Source organism: Symphalangus syndactylus, chromosome 14 (genome assembly GCF_028878055.3).
Source record: "Symphalangus syndactylus isolate Jambi chromosome 14, NHGRI_mSymSyn1-v2.1_pri, whole genome shotgun sequence".
Taxonomy (NCBI): Eukaryota; Metazoa; Chordata; class Mammalia; order Primates; family Hylobatidae; genus Symphalangus; species Symphalangus syndactylus.
The window spans coordinates 40,662,827-40,670,959 of NC_072436.2; the positions used below are offsets into that span (position 1 = coordinate 40,662,827).

The 8,133-nt window shown below is 41.4% G+C and overlaps 2 protein-coding genes across 2 annotated transcripts in view; both read right to left on the bottom strand.

Annotated features, from left to right (window-relative positions):
• IL36G (interleukin 36 gamma) overlaps positions 1 to 2,069 on the bottom strand; it is a 216,098-nt gene extending 214,029 nt beyond the window's left edge. The window contains exon 1 of the mRNA XM_063616631.1: positions 1,971 to 2,069. The gene's annotated coding sequence lies outside the window, so the exon portion shown is untranslated. The remainder of the gene's footprint in view (positions 1 to 1,970) is intronic.
• IL37 (interleukin 37) overlaps positions 1 to 2,069 on the bottom strand; it is a 149,165-nt gene extending 147,096 nt beyond the window's left edge. Inside the window, exon 1 of the mRNA XM_063616630.1 lies at positions 1,971 to 2,069. The gene's annotated coding sequence lies outside the window, so the exon portion shown is untranslated. The remainder of the gene's footprint in view (positions 1 to 1,970) is intronic.
• Positions 2,070 to 8,133: the final 6,064 nt, after the last annotated feature.

Sequence of the window (8,133 nt, forward strand, 5' to 3'; positions counted from 1 at the left end):
CTTCCTTACTGACAGAACCCTGATTTCATTGAGACGTCAACATGCCCTTCCCCAGTGGATGAATCCAATTGGTTTAAGATTATGTTCATTCTATTCTTACATGACTAGGTCATGTTGACTTAATCCTATCAAATGAGATGTCGATCTGGAAACAACTTCCGGAAAAGATTTTCTACCTTGATAAAATAAAGAGCCATATAGATGGTCCTTTATCTTCCTTCTTCCTTGAATGAGATATGTTCTATGAGGAAGTGAAGCTCGGAACTGTGGTCAGCAACTTGCAACGACTGGGAAGTCAGAGCCACACAATGAAGAATGCAGAATGGAAGGAGAAAAGGAGCCAGCATCTCTGACAACATTGTTACACCAAGAACCTACCTCCAGATTTTAAGAAAACAAGAAATGCTACTGTTATTAAGCCATTTTCACTGGGTTTGCTATGACTTGCATCAAATCTAGCTTAACTGATACAGAGCGCCACAGAGACCTGGTCTCTCGTTTGTCTCACCCTGTTCTTCCTAGCAGCCACGACTTTCCTAGGTTTCCTTACCCCAAGTCTGGCTAGAGCAAGACTAAGTAAGACTTGATTCCTTACTGTCCTTTGGTTTTAAGAAATATTAAAGAATTGTTTTAATATTAATATATTTTAAGAAATAAGGAAATACAAACACTGAGCAAGCAACACAAATTCAAGAAATCTTAAAAAGTATAATAGCTGCTCAGTCTCTGATTAACAGTGAAATATGGAATCATTGTAGAAATGGCCTTGGAGTGTTATTCTCCCAGGCCAGCTATCCTTATGGTCTGCCCCACCTCCCTCATTGCCTAAACAGTAAGAGAGTCACTATGGTGAGACTCAACAGTCTTAGCACAGAACCTGTTACAGTCTATTTCTTTTCTTAAGGTCCTATATATCAGGTTCCAAGTCAATGAGAGTAAAGCCAAATCCCTGCCTTTAAACCCAAGTGACAGAGGCAAAAAGCCAAAAGATATTTCCCTAACCTTCCTCCCACTGAGTAGACTCCTCTGACATTTAAAAACACCTACACTTGAAATTTGAGGGGTGATGGAATTGTTGAGATGGTAATAATTATTGTGGTGGATATAAAATATGCTCGTGTATCTATATCTCTGAATGACTGAATGATTTATAAGTTTAATGGTTATATACATTTCTGACTTTTAAAAATGAATGTATGATTATATGACATAATAATTTACAAAAAATTTATTATCTACAACACCTCATTGAACTACACATAAAATAGATTAAATTATACCTCAGTAACAAGGGATTTTTTTTAATTTACAAGGAAAAAAAATCTTTATTCCATTTATTGCGTTGTGTATCCAGAGTGGTCTTTTCTTTTTCTTTTGTACCCTCTCTCAACCCTAGGCATGAGATGTTCATTTATCCTAAAATGCTCTATAGGGTAATTTACCTTTCTTGTGGATACATTGTTTGCATTTCCCTGTCATTGGCTCTTACTGGCCAAGAACACCTTTGCTCCTTCTTCTCTAAAACTTACCCCTTACCAATTTTTTTTTTTTATCAGAGTGGCTGACAGATAAACAAAGGGTATTATGCAACCTTATGAGCAAAGAGGCTAAGCTCTGGAGGGTAAACTGAGGTCTGGCTCAAAAGTATACATCCCTGGGCCTCACCTCTGGAGATTCAGTCAGTTTGGGTAGACCTTGAGCATCTTAATTTTTTTAAGCTCCAAAAGTAACTCTCATGTTTATCACTGGTTAAGAACCACTGAATGAAAAGAGTCCCAGATTAAGGATGGTTTTATTGTAGTGTTAATAATGGCTTCCCTTTGGGCAAGTCAATCCAGGGTTAGAAGAGATGAGAACACACAACTTCCAACAATTCAGTAGAGGCCTTCTCATAGCCACAGTGACACCGGCAGTCCTTATTTGGAAATAAGGTACTCAACAACACAAGTACCCCCATTTTATATACTCACTTATACTTGCATAGAAGCTGAGGGGCCTGCCAAGCAGGTGCTTGCCTTTGGAGTCACTCTTCCAAAAGGTCTGGAGTGCTTTGTCCAATTGAGAGAGGCCTATGAAATAAGAAAAACATCAGTGGATGGTCCCTGTCTTATCTTCTCAACTCTCCACACTCTAAAAAATGACTTTGGCTCCTAGCATGACAAGAGCCTTGATTTTCAGAGGAACACTCCCTTCTCATCTCCACCAAGAAGTAGAGTTAATTTCCTTCCACACAGCTCCTATTCACTATTTCATAGATGGTGAAGTCATTTCTTTGTCATGTAAGGAGAAATGCTGTTACTATTTTTTAAAACAGAAAGGAGAGAGTTTATGGAGATTACAGACAGGTATTCTTGATATGAATGTATCGCATTGATTTAGAAGATTATTCAACAGATGTTTTGTGCATATGTAGAATAAAATGCTGCAATCCCAAGGTCTCAGGCTGGGATCACTAAGAACAAGTCATGCTGCAGACCTCATTACCACTTTTGATGGGATTACCTGAGTGGCATTGGCAGGTATATCTCTATTGTGGCAGTGAGTGGACTGTGGCTTAATGCCATTAAGCATTTGGATCAGATAGATAATTCGTCTTGTTCTGATCCATACCAAAGGAGTTTTCTTGAAGTTGTTTTGTGTTTGTTTTTGTTTTTGTTTGTAGAGACAGGGTCTCACTATATTGCCCAGGCTGTTCTCAAACTCCTGTCGTCAAGCGACCCTCCCACCTTGACCTCCCAAAGTGCTGGAATTACAAGTGTGAGCCCCTGCACCTGGCCTTCACCAAAGGAAGTTCTTATTATAGATTTCCTGCATATTTGCCTGCAGGAAGATGATGCACTGGCTAGAGGTATGAATGTCAGGTCTCTTCTGCCATTCTAACCCTGTTATAAAGTAAAATTGGCGCTCCATCTTATAATTTAGTCTCCTTGAATTTAGAATACTGTAGAGTTTGGAATCAAGACTGGATTCAAATCTCATTTACTTTGTGATTTGGGCTAGTCTTTTAATCTCTCAATGTCAGTTTCCTTACTTGTAAAAATAGAGATAGTCATTACTATTAACACATCGAATATTTGTAATATCAAATGAGATAAAATACAGAAAGAGCTTAGCATAGCACCATGGATTTAGAGTGTTTGATTCATTCATTATTTTACTTAAAAGTAGCTATTATCACTTTTACTTAGTGAATGCATCCCTTAGAATCTAATCCACAATCACGACACCAATTAAATCAAGCTCCTGAATCCACACTGAGGATTGGCTCAAGCACTTCCCCCACCTGGGTGAAGGTAAATATTCTACAAACCATCAGGTAAAGTCACTTGACCAGCCAGTCAGCCATCTTTGGTGACTTCAACCCAGCCATACTTCTTTCTTTTCTGGGAGGGTTGGGAGTGTGGTTCATAGAGATGGGGTCTATGTTTCCCAGGCTGGTCTCAAATGCCTGGCTTCAAGCAATCCTCCCACCTTGGCTTCCCAAAGTGCTAGAATTACAAGCATGAACCACCGTACCCAGCCTGTATTTTGATTTTTACCATTGCATTTAGCAAAGTCTCTGCTGATACTGTGGTAGACAAGGCAGAGACATATGGGCTATAAGAGCTAGTAGTATTATTGAATGGGCTTGTGGCTACTGATACATAGTGTGGTTACTGTATTGAAGGGATCTTTAAAAGGAGAAAGCCCTATTCATTCAAAAGACATTAATTTAGTTTCTATTTGGTGCCAAGAACAATGAATATAGTGGCCTACCCTCAGTTTACAGACTAGCAGGGAGACAGATAAGCAAATAATCAAGCTAATCACAATCCTTGAGAAAGGGATGTTTTGCCTGAGACTGAAGGATGATTAAGAGTCAACAAAGACACTAGCCTGGCCAACATGGTGAAACCCTGTCTCTACTAAAAATACAAAGAAAAAAATTAGCTGGGCATGGTGGCAGGTGCCTGTGATCCCAGCTACTTGGGAGGCTGAGGCACCGGAATCACTCGAACAAAGGAGGTAGAAGTTGCAGTGAGCTGAGATCACACCACTGTATTCCAGCTGGGAAACAGAGTGAGGCTCCATCTCAAAAAAAAAGTAAGAAGACAACTGACCCAATTTAAAAATGGGCAAAGACTCTGAATGGAGATATACAAACGGCCAGTAAACACATAAAAAGATGCTTAACATCATTAGTCATCAAGGAAATACAAATAAAAACCCCAATGTGATACCATTTCACAACCACTAGGATGGTTGTAATTTAAAAGATGGACAATAACAAGTGTTGTTGAGGATGTAAAGAAACTAGAACTTTCATACACTGCTGGTGGGAATGTAAAATGCTGCAGCTGCTTTGGAAAACAGTCTGTCAATTCCTCAAATGGTTAAAGATAGAATTATCGTATGACACAGTAATTCCTCTCATTAGGTATATACCCATGAGTGTTGAAAACATGTCTACACAAAAACTTATACATGAAAGTTCATAACAGCATTATTCATAATAGCCAAAAAGTGGAAAGAACCTAGATATCCATCAACTGATGAATGGTAAATAAAATATTGTATATTCACACAATAGAATACCCAGTCATAAAAGAATGAAGTACTGACACATGCTATGTGGATAAACCTTGAAAACAGCATATTAAGTGAAAGTGAAATTTAACCAATAGTCCCATAGACTGTTCTTTTGGATAAACATAGAAATTGACCCTGCTGGTCTTAAAGCTCGAAGCTTATATTTGTTTTGTTTGAGTTCCTTCCTGGGCAAAAGACCTTCAGGCCTCTCAAAAAAAGTATCAAAGAACTGAAACTTGCCAGATCACCACATCCAGGCAATGAGACTTGGGACCACTCATTCATCAGGATTGCTTCCTTGCCCCTCCCTGGTTCCTGTTTTCTTATGCATTGTTACATTTCTTCCCTGCTATGTAAACCCCTGGTTTTAGGTCAGGGAGATGGATTTGAGATTGAGCTCCCATCTCTTCAGCTGCAGCACCTGATTAAAGCCTTCTTCCTTGGCAATCCTTGTCATCCCACTGATTGGCTTTCTGTGCAGCGAGCAGCAGGACCTAGACCAAACCCATGATATTTTGGTAACAAAAGAATCCCATCAGAGACCACAAATTGCATAATTTCATATATATGAAATGTCCAGAAGGCAAATCTATAAAGATGGATAGTAGATTCATGGTTTCTAGGGGCTGAGAGGAAGGGAGAATGGGGAGTGACTGCTAATGAGTATAGGGTTTCTTTAGGGGGTGATGAAAATGTTAGAAAATTGAATTGTATGCTGTAAGTGGGAGAATTGTATGGTATGCGAATATCTCAATAAGGCTGCTAGAGTAAAAATAATAATAATCAACTAAGAGAAATGAGAAAGAAAGGTTGGATTCCCAGACAGAGAGGAGTATGGAAAGGAAAAAACAAAGTGTCTGGATAACACTGAGTAAGGGGAGAGTAGTGTGGGCTAAGGCTAAGGGAGGTGGCTAAGGCTGAGGGAGTAAAAGGCCAAGTACTGCAGGGGCTTATCGGTCATCAGCCTGAGAGCAATGGAAAACCGTTAAAGCCACCAGGATCGTCCTGGTGTGGTGGCTCACACCTGTAATCCCAACACTTTAGGAGATGGAGGCAGGTGGATCGCTTGAGCCAGGAGTTCGAGACCAGCCTGGGGCAACATGGCAAAACCCCATCTCTACAAAAAATTAAAAAATTACCCAGATGGGTGACTGAGGTGGGAGGATTGCTTAAGCCAGAGAGGTGGGGGCTGCAGTGAGCTGAGATCATGCTACTGCGCTCCAGCTGGGCAATGGATCCAGATCCTTCTAAAAAAAAAAAAAAAAACACCAGGATCATGGAGAGCTACAGTGGATACTTTGATGAATGAGTTAAGAATTTTATTTATTTATTTATTTATTTGGAGACAGGGTCTTGCTCTGCCTCCCATGCTGGAGTGCGGTGGCATGACCACAGTGCACTGCAGCCTTCAACTTTTGGGCTCAAGTGATCCTCCCACCTCAGCCTCCTGAGTAGAAGGGACTGCAGGTGTGTGCCACCATGCCTGGTTAATTTTTGTATTTTTTTTTTTTTTTAGAAACGAGGTCTTGCTATGTTGCCCAGTCTGGTCTCAAACTCCTGGGCTCAAGCAATCCTCCTGCCTCAGCTTCACAAAGTGCTGGGATTGATTACAGACATAAGCCACCATGTTTGGTAGAGTTGAGAATTTTTAAACCTACCTAGCTATTTTCCCACATTTTGTGTCCTACAAAATAGACCTTCAAATACCCAAAGGATGGAAAAAAGGAGGCAGAACTGGCCTATGTTGCTCCAAAGGACTAGGACCAGTAAGCAAAGAAGCTCATTTGAGTTTATTTTAAGTTTCCTAATAAGCAGGGGTCTCCAATAACAGGACAGGTAAGGCAGCTCACCAACACCAGCAGTATTCCTGCAAAGGTGCAGTACCTACATGGGGTCTGTGGAATACTCCAGCACTGGGTGGGATATCAGGCAAGGTGACTTCTAAAACTGAGATGCATTCAACCACCTAGATTCTACAGAGACCAAAACAGAACCATCTTCACTTTTCTGAAACTGTTGGTGAAGGAGTCCCTTTCTCAGTCATTAACAAAAATAATGATCAGTTTTCCTATTTTAAACATTTAATACACTATTGAAAATATCAAAATGCATAAATCCAGAAACCCTGGCTCTCTTCCAAACTCCCTATTTACGGCCAAAGAGAAGGGCTGCTGCAGTGGCTTCATGCCCTGCTGAGTACCCAACTGGTGAGCTGAACCTGGTCAACAGGTGCCCAGATATGACTGCCCCTCTACCCACCACCTCTCCAGCATCCATGAAGAGGAACCTTCATACACAAGGAGCCAAAGGCATTTTCCAGACCTCTTTAAGAAACTGGAGAATAGACGAAACAGGACAAACTTCAAAAGAAAAAAATTTTAGGATTAAAACAAGGGGAATGAAGTGTCTAGGGACTCAGGACAACTAGGCCTGCCATCCACTGTCCCTTTCTCCGTTAGCCTTATGGCCTTATAGTCAGCTGATGAGGTGAAATCGAAAATATACCTTGAACAAGAGATCACCCTGAGAGGAGTAAGGCAGTTTCTCAAAAAATTAAAAATAGAATTGCCAGTTGATCCAACAATACCACTTCGTGGTATACACCCAAAAGAATGAAAAGGAGAGTCCCAAAGAGTTATTTGTACATTCATGTTCATATTATTATTCACAATAGCCAAAAAGTGGAAGCAACTCAAGTGTCCGGAGAGGGATGGACCAAGAGGCAAAATGTGGCATGTCCACACAACGGAATGCTATTCCCCCTTAAAAGGAAAGGAAATTCTGACACATGCTACACATGGATGAACCTTGAAAACTTTATGCTAAGTGAAACAAGCCAGTCACAGAACAAATACTGCATGATTCTACTTATATGGCACTACAGTTGTCAAATCCATAGAGACAGAAACTAGAATGGTGATTGCCTGGGGCTGGGGGAGGGAGGAGTGCAGAGTTAGTGATGGGTACAGGGTTTCAGTTGGGGAAGATGAAAAAGTTTTGGAAAGGACAGTAGTGATGGTTGTGCCACAATGTGAGGGTACTTAATACCACTAAACTGCACATTTTTGAAAAATTTAACGCTTTAAAATGGTTAAAATGGTATATATGATGTTATGCATATTTTACCACAATTAAAGGAGCCACCCTGCAGTACTAAGAACTAGGAGCCTTTAGATGCATTAAGACCCATATGTTCTCTTTATAGTATTATTTTTTCATAGCTCCTATGAGTCTGAGATTTTGAAAGGACAGAATCAGGTAGCGGACCCAGCATCCTGGGAGGACCGCCCTGTCTCTCCGCCCAGGGACTCCCGGAGCGCCCAACCCCAGCTGGATTCAGCGTAACCGCCCCTCAACCGCCAGCCCGGCTGAGGCCCCCACGGAGGGCCCCATACCCACTCGGAGGCGCACTCAGAGGCGGGCGGCGCCGCGCCCCGAGGAAGCCGCCCTCAATGCCGAGGTGCGCTACACGTTCTTCCAATCAAAGGGCCCCAAGGTCAGGTTCTCAAGGCCAGAGCCAACCGCAAAGAGCCTATTGCCTGTTGTCCCGCCCTCCCGTGCTGA